The sequence below is a fragment of the Pseudophryne corroboree genome, chromosome 5 (genome assembly GCF_028390025.1).
Source record: "Pseudophryne corroboree isolate aPseCor3 chromosome 5, aPseCor3.hap2, whole genome shotgun sequence".
In the NCBI taxonomy this organism is placed as follows: Eukaryota; Metazoa; Chordata; class Amphibia; order Anura; family Myobatrachidae; genus Pseudophryne; species Pseudophryne corroboree.
Genome location: NC_086448.1, coordinates 63710216 through 63724842, shown reverse-complemented (window position 1 = coordinate 63724842; position 14627 = coordinate 63710216).

Below are 14627 nucleotides of genomic sequence, written 5' to 3'. Positions count from 1 at the left end.
GGTGGGCCCTTCATGCCCCAGTTCGACACTGGGGGCAGATATAACAGAGAGAGTTAGATTTGGGCGGGGTGTGTTCAAACTGAAATGTAAATTGCAGTGTAAAAATAAATCAACCAGTATTTACCCTGCACAGAAATAATATAACCCACCCAAATCTGACTCTCTCTGCACATGTTAGATCTCCTACACTGCCGACACAACTGGAACCCCCGCACTGCTGACTCAGCCGGCACTCCACCACTGCTGTCACCACTGATACACACCAGCACTGAGGACACTGCCATAACTCCCGTGTTGCCGACACTGTTGGTATCCCTTCACTAAAGACACTGCTGACACTCCTGCACTGCTGACACCGCCAATACCCCAGCATTACTGACACCATCGGCAACCCCGTACTTAGGAAACTGCCAGCACTCCCGCAATGAGGACACCCCTGGCACCCCCACCCTGCTAACACAGCCAGCAGTACCGACTCCACCAGCAACTTTGCACCGAGGACACTGCTGTCACCACAGCACTGATGACACCACCATCACTGCTGACGCCGCCAGCACCCCAGCAGTATGGACACCTCCGGCAACCCCACACTAAGGACACTGCCAGCACTGCCAACACTGCCAGCACCCCTGAATTGAGGACACCCTGGCAGTACGAACATCGCCAGCAATCCCACACTGAGGACACCACCTGCATCCCCTGTCACAGTAAGTGCACTATTGGTGTATCCACCCTGCACTGTATCCTGCATTGTATCCTACCCACACTGTCCATCCCACACTGTATCCAACCCACACTGTATCCAGCACTGTATCCAACCAGCAATTTATCCTGCACTGTATCCCACACTGTACCCAACCAGCAATGTATTCAGCACTGTATCCGACACAAACTGTATTCGACCCACACACAGTATCCAACCCACACTGTATCTGACCCACAGTGTATTCCACACTGTATCCAATCCGCAGTGCATCCTGCACTGTATCCATCCCACACTGTATCCACCCTGCACTATTTCTGACCTGCACTGTACAGTATCTAACACTGTATCCTGCACTGTATCCAACCTGCACTGTATCCCGCACTGTATCCAAACCACACAGTATCCAACCAATACTATATCCAACCCAGACTGAGTCCCGTACTGTATCCAACCTGTCCTGTATCCTGCTCTGTATCCAACCCACACTGTATCTGACCCACAGTGTATTCCACACTGTATCCAATCCGCAGTGCATCCTGCACTGTATCCATCCCACACTGTATCCACCCTGCACTATGTCTGACTTGCACTGTACAGTATCTAACACTGTATCCTGCACTGTATCCAACCTGCACTGTATCCTGCACTATATCCAAAACACACAGTATCCAACTAATACTATATCCAACCCAGACTGAGTCCCGCACTGTATCCAACCTGTCCTGTATCCTGCTCTGTATCCAACCCACACTGTATACCGCAGTTTAGCCAGCCAGCCTTTGCTCAATATTGGTGAAAACACTATTGTAAGCTGTGAAGTGGTCAAAATTGAGTGGAAATGACTGGAAATGAATGTGGAACAGAGGGTTAGGATGATATTTGGCTGGGTTTGGTGAAGAAGTGGGTCTTGAGAGCCCGTTTGAAGTTTTGTAGAGAGGTGGAGAGTCTGAGGGGCAGAGGTAGGGAATTCCAGAGAAAGGGAGCAGCACGTGCAAAATCTTGGAGATAGGAGTGAGAGGAAGTAATCAGTAGGCAGGAGTGTCGTCGTGCATTAGCAGAGCGAAGAGGATGGGTGAGAGTGTAAAGGAAGATAAGTTCAGAGATGTAAATAGGCGAGGAGTGGGTGAGGGCTTTGTAAGTGAGTGTGAGAAGCTTGAAATGGATTCTGAAAGGAAAGGGGAGTCAGTGAAGGTCTTGTAAGAGAGAAGAGGTAGACGTAGTGCGTTTGGTGATGAAAATTATCCGGGCAGCGGCATTGAGGATAGATTGGAGTGTAGAAAGGTAATTTGTCAGGAATGCCAGTCAGGAGAAGATTACAGTAGTCCAGTCTGGAGATGACCAGTGAGTGGATAAGCGTCTTAGTAGCATCCTGGGTCAGAAAGAGTCTGATCCTGGAAATATTTTTAAGATGAAAACAGCAGGTTTGTGAGAGGTGCTGAATGTGTGGTTTGAAGGAGAGGGAGGTCCACTGAGAGAGACCAATTGAAGGTATGAGGTTAAGGAGCTTAGAGGCAGGGGATTGTGTGGGGATATCGATATGGATGTTGAAATCGCCTAGGATAATGGAGGGAATGTCAGAAGAGTGGAAGTAAGGAAGCCAGGAAGCAAAGATGTCGATGAATTTGGAGGAAATGTGATGGGAGCGGTAAATGACAGCTGCTCTAAGATGGACCTGTTGGAAGAGGCGTATAGCATGGACCTCAAATGTAGAGAATGTAAGAGATGGTTCTGGTGGTATGAGTTGGTAGGAGTAGCTAGAAGGTAAAAGGACCCCAACACCACCTTCAAGGCAACCCCCAGGTGGGGGGTGAAGGTGAGGCCCCCAGCAGAGAGAGCAGCAGGAGAAGTAGTGTCTGAGGGAGTAAGCCACGTTTCAGTAATGACTAGTAGGTGCAGGGAGTAGTTGGAAATGAAAAGGTCATGTGTGGAGACAAGTTTGTTACAAACAGATTTGGCATTCCACAGGGCACAGGATAGAGGGTATGAGTTTGTGGGAGAGATGTGAATGAGATTTTCAGGGTTGCTGTAGCGATGAGGTGAGATTAACTTTTAGGGCAGGGGTGATGAGAGAGTAGTGATGGTGCGGGTGCCTGAGCTAGGAGGGGAAACTGCAGGAGGTGGGCAGGGAGGGAGGTCAGTGTGATGTGTATGGGGGTGTGGGGAGATGACAGGGAAGGAAGGGAGTGAGCAGGGCTGAGTCGTGGGGTAGTAGGACCATGTGGCAGAGGTGAATGAAAGTGGGGTAACAGGAAAAGGATGGGAACGGAAACAGAGGGGTGGAGGGGAGACAGAGGAGGGGAGGAGGTGTAGGAGACTAGGGGGGAAATGATAAAGGTGTGAACAGAGGAAAAGATACATGATTAGGTAGACACTGAGTGATGTGGGGAGTAGAAGAAAAGGAGCAGAGGCTGTAAGGAATCTGAGCAGAACAATTGCAGAAATGCAGGTGAAAAGCAGTGTAGGCTCAATAGGTGTAGATAAATAAGCGTAGATAAAGTGGGTGCAGAAATTTATTTGGACTGTAAGAAATGAGGGTATTGTGAGTGAGGGTTAAAAAGCAATTGTAATTCAGAAAGGACTTTTAAGTGTTTGTAGGTAAAATGCATTGGTGCAGCTGTGCATAAAAAACAAATTACAAAAATACAGATAAAAGCATTTGTTGGTAAAATTGATGGTTTTTGAAATGTCCAAGCAAGGTAGTTCCGTGCTATTTAACCAGATTTAACAATCAGGAGGTGAGTGATATGCAGAGTAAGTGACTCATATTTGTTATTAGTTCTTCAGTATTCTATGTTTTGTTAGATTGGTGTGCTTCTGTTTTCCTTCTGTTTCAATTTGATTGAGCGCTGATGGAACGCTGCTATGTGTCAATGTTATCACACCTTGATAAAAATGCACACTTAGATAATAAATACACAGCCAACCAGCTTTGCACAGCCTGCAGGATAGAACTTGAGTAGAGAAAACCTACATCACCGGTTAAGAATTGCTACAGTATGTTGGAGCTTCCCTTTCAGCATTATGCAGCAGTCATAATTTGGAACACATACTTATGGAACTTCTTTGCAACATCACATGGCAAAGGCCCAGTGGATGGAATTGGAGGTGCTGTAAAGAGGAAAGTCTGGATTACAGTTAAACAGAGAAAGTGCCTCATTACTTGTGCCTGTGACTTTATTCAAGCCTACATTACTGATGATCCTAAAGTCAATGTAGAGATGGTGCTTCCTGCTAAAATATTGAACAGGAATAGAGATTTTGAAGCAATTTTCAAGAAAGCAAGACCTGTTCTTGGAATATCTTGTGTACATTGTATCACAGCAGATCCCAAGACATTTTCAACTTCATTTCTTGCTACTTATGAATTTAATGTCACATTGACTTCAGACGATGTAGTTTACGTTGGTGGCTCATGCTATGTTGAATACAATATGATGGAAAGGGTTACCCAGGTGAGATCAAGGACATCAGAGATGGTGAAGAATATTTAGGGGACCATTTAATAACATTATTTTTACTAAAATAATGTGAAAAGGGGTGTATTCACACCCTTTTCACATTATTTTAGTATCACTCCAATGTTTTAAAGGGCATTTAGAGCCGTTTTCATGAAAAACTGCTCCAAACCCTTTAATTCACTTTTGTTTAGTAATACACATCGCTTCCCCATACTTATAATGGAAAATGCAATACGCAATGTGGACAAATTTACAAAAATAAATGTGAAAAAATACTGCAGTGTGCAGTGATAATCTCGGGTGTGGTATTGAAAGTCGACAGTAACTAGGTCGACAATGTCTAGGCCGTCCACTATTGGTCGAGAGTAACTAGGTCGACAGGGTGTCTAGGTCGACAGGGTCTTTAGGTCAACATGAGTTTTTAATGTTATTTTGGTGTCATTTTCTTCGTAGAGTGACCGGGAACCCCAAATAGTGCACCGCGTCCCCTCGCATGGTGCCTTTGCTCTGCTACCGCTTCGCTCGGCACAGATTACCGTTCCAATCGTAGTCCACGTGGATCGTTAAGTATGAAAAGGTTCAAAAAAAGAAAAAAATTGTGAAAAACTCATGTCAACCTTTTGACCTGTCGACCTAGAACATGTCGACCTAAAGACCCTGTCGACCTAGACACCTGTCGACCTATTTACTGTCGACCAATAGTGGTCGACCTATACATTGTCGACCTAGTTACTGTCGACTTTCAGTCCGGATCCCGATAATCTCACCAGCTCAGGCTGGCGAGATCACAGGGCAGCACTGCGATAGGCACCAATTTGCCCAGCTTTCTGAGAAAGCTGAGCGGGGACCTGGCTCCAGTGATCAGCTCTGTGTGTCCGATGGACACAGAAGCTAATCTAAGTGTAAAAAGAAAAAAAAAGTAAAACAAAACAAACAACCATACTCATCTGTCCAGTCGTCGGGTCACCCATATGCTGCGCTGTGACCCCAGTGCAGCAAAGTGACGTTGCAAAGCGGCAGCGCACTTTACAGCACTGGGAGTCTCCGCAGCACACATGATCCGGCACCTGGCAGCCCAGCAGGAGCAGCATGGACCGGCTCCCTGGACTGGTAAGTATATTATGCTGCGGGAGGGGGGGTCTAATAATAAAGGGAAAATGTACTGTCAGAAAACGTAAAATTGCCAATAAGCCAAACACCACATGCAGTGACTAGTAAAAGGCTCAAGCCATGGCCTTTCTTTGCGAGTGGTGGGCCAGCTAATGCTACTGCTGTTTGATGCACTACAATGCTTTTTGCAGAAGATGGGACCAAACAGTCAGGAATCTTCTTTTGTAACCTCACATGATGCAAAATCTCCTCTCTCTGAGACTAGAAGAGGTGTCACCTGTAAAACAGGCAAATAAGTGCAGAAAAAAAACATTAAAAAACACTAAGGCTAAAGAACAAACTATGTGTTCACACACTTCACAAATCCCTGAGAAAAGACTAAGGGTGTCCACAAGTGCTATATGTGAGTCTGGCATTTCTGACATTGTACCCATAAAGAGTTATCCTTCCACAATTTCTGCACCTTCTGTAAATGTGGGGATCAGCAGCACAAGTAATGATTTTGACATAGAAATTGAGGATGCTACTGGGAAAGTGGAAGAGGATTAGGGAGATATTTGTGTATCTGATGCTAATGAGGCTGTTGATAATGAGGATGTTGTTAATGACAAAGTAAGTCAGCCACTAGTAACAGCAATTTGTGTAAGTCAGCCACTAGGCCATTGTCATACCAGTATAAGACCAAAAAGGACACCTCATGTGTGTGAAACAATTTATACTCAAAACCTGAAATTTGTCAAGCCATTTGTACCATTTGTGATGTAAAAGTAAGCAGAGGTAGGGATGTTAACCATCTAGGCATCTCCTCCCTCTTACATCATTTGCAGCGAGTTCATGCAAAGTATTTGAGAAAATCCTGTAAAATAATACAAAGCAATACAGTATCAGCTAGCTCACAGCTCTCAGATACAGTGCCTTGCTAAAGTATTCACCCCCCTTGGCTTTTTACCTATTTTGTTACATTACAACCTGTAATTAAAAAAAAATATATCTCAATTTTATGTGATGAATATGCACAAAAAGTCTAAGTTGGTGAAGTGAAATGAGAAAAATTGATATAAAAAATAATTTTCAGAAATAAAAATTTGAAAATTGGCATGTCCATATGTATTCACCCCCTTTGCTATGAAGCCCCTCAAAAGTTCTGGTGCAACCAATTACCTTCAGAAGTCACATAATTAGTGAAATGAAGTCCACCTGTGTGCAATCTATGTGTCACATGATCTCTGTCAGTATAAACACACCTTTTCTGAAAGGCCCCAGAGGCTGCAACACCACTAAGCAAGAGGCATCACACCATGAAGACCAAGGAGCTCTCCAAACAAGTCAAGGACAAAGTTGTTGAGAAGTACAAGTCAGGGTTGGGTTATAAAAAAATATCCAAATCTTTGATGATCCCCGGAGCACCATTAAATCCATCATCTTCAAATGGAAAGAACATGGTACCACAACAAACCTGCCAAGAGAGGGACAGCCACCAAAACTCACAGACCGGGCCAGGAGGGTATTAATCAGAGAGGCAGCACAGAGACCAAAGGTAACCCTGAAGGAGCTGCAGAGTTCCACAGCAGAGACTGGTGTATCTGCACATGTGACCACAAAGAGAGGCCAGAAAAAAGCCATTACTTAGTGTTAAAAATAAGAAGGCACAGTTTGAGTTTGCGAAAAGGCATGTGTACAACTACCCAAATGTATGGAGGAAGGTGCTCTGGTCAGAATAGACTCAAATTTTACTTTTCGGCCAAGGAAAATGCTATGTCTGGCGCAAACCTAACACATCCCATTACCCCAAGAACACCATCCCTACAGTGAAACATGGTGGTGACAGCATCATGCTGTGGGGATGTTTTTTAGCAGCATGGACTGGGAAACTTTTTGTTGAGGGAAAGATGGATGGTGCTAAATAAAGGGATATTCATGAGCAAAACCTGTTTCAGTCTGCCTGTGAATTGAGACAGGGACGGAGGTTCACCTTCTAGCAGGACAATGACCCGAAGCATACTTCTAAAGCAACACTCGAGTGGTTTAAAGGGAAACATTTTAAAGTGTTGGAATGGTCTAGTCAAAGCCCAGATCTCAATCCAATTGAGAATCTGTGGTCAGACTTGAAGATTGCTATTCACAAGCGGAAGCCATCAAACATGAAGGAGCTGGAGCAGTTTTGCCTTGAGGAATGGGCAAAAATCCCACTGGCAAGATGTGGAAAGCTCATAGAGACTTATCCAAAGCGACTTGCAGCTGTAATTGCCACAAAAGGTGGCTCTAGAAAGTACTGACTTTAGGGGGGTGAATAGTTATGCACGCTGACACTTTCTGTTATTTTGTACTATTTGTTGTTTGCTTCACAATAAAAATAAAACTACAAAGTTGTAGGCATGTTCTGTGAATGAAATGATGCAAACCTTCAAACAATCCATTTTAATTTCAGGTTGTGAGGCAACAAAACATGAAAAATGCAAAGGGGCTTGAATACTTTAGCAAGGCACTGTAGATCCCAGCACATGCAATCTCCACCGCCAACACCTTCATTATCAATCTTTTATTTAATGATCAGAGGTAGTCCTCCTGAATCCAATTTGCAAAGGCTGACTACTCACCCATCCAGTATTCCCTAGAAGGATCCCTGCGCTCTAGGGCTGCTGCTGGGGAAGTATGGGGGGTTAGGGTCAGGCTGCAGGGTGGGATGGTTAGGAGGGTAAGGGGAGAGGGTATACATACAGTACTTACCCGACACCTGTCTGCATTCTCTACTTCGGGATGCTGGTGTCGGTCATATGACCATTGGTATCCCATCAGCCTGGATAACATATGTATCCCATTTCAAACATCAGTTAACTGTGATACAATACTTTGCAAGAGAAAGAAAGTATGAAAGTTGCCATCCAATTGCACAGAGGATAACTGAAGCCATGATGGCTACTGTATGATAGTATTAGATCTGCATCCAATATCTACAATCAATGCATCTGGTTTTAGATAGTTAATTGAGGTCCTGTGTTCCTGCTACCAAATTCCATCTCAATTCCCTTTTACCGGAACAGCAATTCTTCACATGTTTTGGGAAGTAAAAAAAAACAAACTACCCACTGTCCATTTAATCACAGAAGTGTGGACAAGCGGTACTGGTCAAACTAAAGTCTACATGATTGTGACAGCCAACTATCTAGGGGGCACCCCAAGTCCCAGGAACTCTTGGTTACAGCTTGTCTTCAGGAAGTCTGTGTTTCTCCTCAGAGAATCTCTCTCAATCACTCTTGTCCTGCTCTGTTCTCCTTGTCTACAGTATGTATCTATGTTGCTGGCCACTATGTTTTCTTTCAGCACTCTTATACTGTACTTCTCTAGCTCTCAGTTGCTTATATATGCTCATAGGGGTACTACAGCTCTCCTTTCCACAATGCTCCTACCGGAGTCGGCGGTTCACATCTGCAATGCCATGAACACAGCAACCATGGCACTAATAGAATAATTAAATAACAACAGTACATAAAAACATACAAACAACAATGTACTTTAATATCAACAAATTACATACATTTGACATCAATGAAAATGTGACAATACCCATAGCAAAAAACAGACTAAACTGAAAAAAAAACTAAAAAAATTTGAGAAAGGTAATGGAGAGGGAGATAGAGAGAGAGGGAGAGGAATAGAGAGGGAGGGAAAGAGGAAGAGAGATGGGGGAGAGAGTTAGATGGAGAGAGATGGAGAGAGAGTGAGAGAGGGGGGAGAAAGAAAGAAAGAAAGAAAGAAAGAAAGAAAGAAAGAAAGAAAGAAAGAAAGAAAGAAAGAAAGAAAGAAAGAAAGAAAGAACATTGACATTTACCACACTGTCTCCTTGATAATGCAGGCTGTTCACTTACAACATTGGGCCTAATTCGGATCTGATCGCAGCAGCAAATTTGTTAGCTAATGGGCAAAACCATGTGCACTGCACGTTATATATCTGCCCCACCTGCAGTGCACATGGTTTTGCCCATTAGCTAACAAATTTGCTTCTGCGATCAGATCTGAATTAGGCCCACTGTCTCCCTGATGATGTAGGCTTCTGCCAGTGTCAGCTGCGTCATGGGTGGGGAGGGTGCCTGCAGTCAGTGCTGGCAGCCACTCTGTGGAGCTTGCAGGGTTGCAGGTTGTGTCCTGATCTTCCTTCCTAGATGGCAGTGCCATGGACACAGCAAAATGATGTCAGCGCAGCACAGAAGCTACTGCTTCTCCTTTGCATACAGTCACTGGCCCAAATGAGAGACTACCAGTGTAGATTTGTCAATAAGGGCAGTGGTCTGCAGTTAGCAAATTATAGGGAGTTATACAAATGATGTTCCACCACATGTTTCAACACTTGTCTAAATAAGTATTTTTACCCTTGTTAATATTTGATATTAACTGACATCAAACCTATTGCAACTTGTCACAGGTTAGTAGATTGAGCTTTCAGGCTCTCCATCTCCTGCAAATTTCAAATACAGAACTGATGCACTTTGTCCGGGTATGGGTCGTTGGATAGACACAACTTAGGTCGACAGTCATTAGGTTGACCATGGAAGGTCGACATGCATTAGGTCGACAGGGACAATAGGTCAACATGGTTATTAGGTCGACATGTACTAGGTCGACAGGTCAAAAGGTCGACAGTTTTTTTTTTACTTTTTTGAGCGTTGTTTTCTTCGTAAAGTGACGGGGAACCCATATTAGTGCACCATGTCCCCTCGCATGGCTCGCTTCACTCTCCATGCTTCGCTCGGCACAGGTTACTGTTACAATCGTAGTCCACGTGGATCGTTAAGTATGAAAGAATCCCCAAAATTAAAAAAAGCGAAAACTCATGTCGACCTTTTGACCTGTCGACCTAGTACATGTCGATCTAATGACCACGTCGACCTATTGACCATGTCGGCCTAATGCATGTTGACCTTCAGTGGTTGACCTAATGACTGTCAACCTAAGCTGTGTCGACCTAATGAACGTATCCCCTTTGTCCAACTGAAAAATAATAAAGCAGGTCTATGCATTTAATAGTTACAGTATATGCTGGCACTCATTGGCGTATCTATAATGGGTGCAGTGTGTGCGAGGCACACGGGCCCCCAGGGTCCAGCGGGGACCACCACGCACACACTGCACCCATTTGTTTAATACTTACCTTTCTGGAGTCGCCCCGTCGGAGCCATCCCTTCTCAGCAGCGTAATAGAGTTTGAACACTAGGGGGAACAAACTCTATTGCGCCTGCTGAAAACTCCAGAAAGATGGCACGGCGGCCATTTTTCCAGAGTATTGCGCATGCGCATTAGCAAAATCTTCGGGAAAATGGGCACGCGCCGTGTTCCCGGAGGTTTGCGCATGCGCAATAGAGTCTGTTCTCAGACACTATTGCCGCTGCGGAGAAGGATGGCACCGCCGGGGGACCCAGGAGAGGTAAGTATTGAAACACCTGTGCATCAGTCAGAGAGGAGGGGGCCCTTGAAGCAGAAGGCTGCACATGGGCCTCCTCTCTTATAACGGCCCTGCTGGCACTATATTGTAAGTGTTAGTAATGTTAATAATAGTTCTTTTGTAAATTAATTATTAATTTAATTTATTAGAGTGGCTGATGTATTGAACAAATTGCACAATTTTTGCAATAGTACTTCATCAGTATCCTCCTATTTAAGAATGTGCATTGCAGGTTAGTTGCAGGTTTTCCTTTTCACAAAAACACTGCTTTGATGTCCACTTTTTATATAATCTCTTTATATTTTTATATATATATAGAGCATTGATGGGTCTTTAATGTCACTTGTCTGACATTTAAAAAAACAACACATTTTGTTCTTATACCAAGAGTTAGCAGCTTTTTAATGAATAATTGATTGGGGAAGAAATATAATGGAAAAACCGTTCAGTAAAAGGAAAATAGGAGTTTTTTGTAAATTTTTTCATTTTTTCCTTTTATGTACATTGTGTTTTGTAAAACAAATTTTGATTTTGACAAATTAAAGTTTGCTGTTTATTTATTTTTTTAAGTTGTTGCTAGTCTCTCCTAAGTTTTGCTTTCACGCTAACTTCTTATTTCAAAACGACCTGACCATAGACCATAGTGAATTTAAAAAGTATATTTATGCTGGACACCACTGAGTAATTTTTATATTTTTATTCTTTTTCACTAATGATGCTTTCCATGATTCTTTAGTAGGAATAAATAAGTAAGTGGTATTTAGTAGTGCACACAGTGAATAAATTTGGAAGTACAAATTACATATTCATGCAAAAGCAGTATTTTCTGCCACTGATAAATATACTTTAAACACATGAAGCATATATTTAAGAATAATATTGGATTCATTTAATTTGCTCGTTATAGTAAAGTGTACAATTTAAAGGTGGAATATTTAGTAAAGCTATTAATCTATACATTCTTGACTCCAAGTATTCTTATATCACCTGATCTCACCTTTAGGGATTTAGAGTTGCTATCTAGCAGATGTTACTGTAGAAAAGTACAAGAAAATAATGAAAATGGCAATTCAAATCTTTAAAATTTTGTATAATTTTTCTATAGATATTCTCTTTTTAGATATTTTGCAGTACCATAATATAGGCACATTCAGCAAAAAAAAAGTTATATGTTAAATTCAAAAACATTTTGCAAAATATCTGTTTTCCAGACTCTGTGCTTGATTAAACCATTTTTTTTAGATTAATATGTTACTCTAAAGCAGCTGGCTTTTATAATTCTCTACAGAGCATAGCATCTAGGATATGATCAATAGCTTTTCTTAACTGACAGAGAAAAATTAGATGATAATAATATCTCTCTATTTCAACACATGAATAGTTGTGAGATTGCAGAGTTTTGGAGTCAGGAAGAATATTTTTATTTTGCAAGAGGTTTTTATTTTTTAATCCAAGGTTTTTAAGTGAGATTTTTCTCATTTATATTTAAAAGTTCACTCATAAGTAATATACATATGTTTTATTTTTACTCTGTACAAAAATAACAGTAACCAAACTTTAGTAATATAATTTAAAATAGTGTATAACATTATTTGTGATAATTAATCTCTCATATTTAAACAGAGATTTATGAATATAGAAGACAGAAGTTAATGAGTGAGCATCTGTGAAGGGGAGCCAACTGTTGCACCTATAAGGCATCTACTAACAACAGTTGCTGATTTAGCCATTACTCCCTAGTTTCTAATTTGAGCCATTAAATCCACATTTGTTTATGTCATGTACTGTACATCCATTACATTGTCAAAGAATGTTGTAAAAACTTCCATTGTTTGAGGTGTATGTCCATCCATGGATTGATTTAACCCCTGATGAAGTCTTCAGACGAAACACATAGGGTTGCAAATAAATGTCCACAGCCATACAAGATCAAAAACTCCAAATTGCGGAATTATCTCTTAAGAACTAACAGTGTCAAATACTGAACTTCCCTTCTTACATCTCTCTGTATTGTTGAATGTGGATATATTGTTTTAGTATTATGATGTTTTAATCTGTGAATAAATTCTGTGTAAATTTTAAGATGGTATTGGCACCCTTGAAAGGTCAATCAATTATCCTATCCTAAATCATGCAGTTCCCTTAAGGGAGTGAACTTTTTGTGCATTCTAATATTGTACGATAACTGCTATTTTTCTGTACAGAGGTGCTGCTCAACTTAATCCTATAGTGTAAGATAAGGGTACTTTTTATTCTTTATATATATATATATATATATATATAGGACAAAGCAGCAAGCTGGCACTCGTGAAGACTTTTAAATATGACAGAGACACAGTTTACTGTCAATGTTTCAGGGTGTTACCCCTTTTATCAAGACAACCGTGCAACAAAACAAAAAAGACATTTATACATTACCAAACACCGCGTGTGAAGTCCGTCCACGACGCCTGCAGAGACCCGATGAAGTCATTGGCGCTCGTCCGCGCCGGCGACCCGGCATCAGAGGGGGGCATGTATAGTAGAGTTGAGTGACCCATCACCATGGTAACAATAGCGGCTAATGAAAAGATACATGAATAATCAGGGAATACGGCACCACAACAGCCCTAGCACTAACTATGAGGCAGACGGGGGCCCACAAGAGATCGGGAACCCCATCTAATGACATCATATTACACATTGTCCGGCTTCCAGACATAATAGTTAAGTAGCATACGGCTGTATCGGGGACTGTTAAAATGTAAATTATGGCACTAATCACAGCCTGGTATCAACAAATTAGAAGGGACATTAGCAAGCTGATATTTTAAACAAACCTATGAACTATGCATGTACATAAAATAGGAGGATACTTTAAGACTAGAGGAAGCAGGTATAAGATAACACTTCATTAAGTCCCAAAGGTTTCACAGTCTGCAACATATGGATCTACCAAGCCTCTCTCTGTAACAGGATGCGACCCCTGTTTCCCCCTCTTGGAGATTCAGGGACCCCGTCAATGATTTTATACCGAATAACGGATAAACTGTGGTTAAATTCCTTGAAGTGCCATGCCACTGGCTGGTCACCCCCCGTCCTTCTATGTCTGCCCGTATACTGGATCGGTGGAGGGCGATCCTTTCTTTAAATTGCCTAATAGTCTTTCCGATGTACAGAAGTCCACAGGGGCACTTAATGTAGTAGATGACATAACGGCTTGTACATGTAAAGGGATATTTTATCCTAAATTCCTTGCCTGATCTAGGATGATGAAAAGTAGCCCCTAGTTCAAGACTACTGCAGGTAGTGCAGCCTAGGCATTTGAAGTTGCCGGGTTTCCGTGACAGACAATGCATGGCCGGCGAAGGTTTAAAACTAGTAATGTCATTGTGTACCACAGCATCTTTGATGTTGCGTCCCCGACGATATGATGGCAGGATGGTGGTATCCTTGAATGGCCTCAGTTGTTTGTCTTGAGTGACTATCGGCCATATCTGTCTTGCCTTGCGCATAGCATCTGCACTGAAGATGGAATAATCTTGTGGCCATACAATTCGATTGGAACTCTGTACCAATGGAGATTTTTGTAATAGACTAGAGCGGTCGTGCGACAATGCCCCTTCTTTGGCCCTCCTCAAGTATTTCCATTTGTATCCTCTGTGGATAAATCTGCGAGTCATGATGTCCATTTGTTTGATAGCCTCCAGTTGGTCGCTGCAAATGCGCCTGATTCTAACAAATTGTGAATAAGGCAGTCCCCATTTGAGAGCTGGAGGGTGATGGCTGTTAGCGTGTAGAGTAGTGTTTCTGTCAGTCTCCTTGACAAACAGAGAAGTGTGCAAATGGTGTAATGAGTCCTGTCTGACAGCGACATCTAGGTAATGGATTTCTTCAAAACTGTGTGAGTACGTGAATTTAATAGATGCATCCAGGC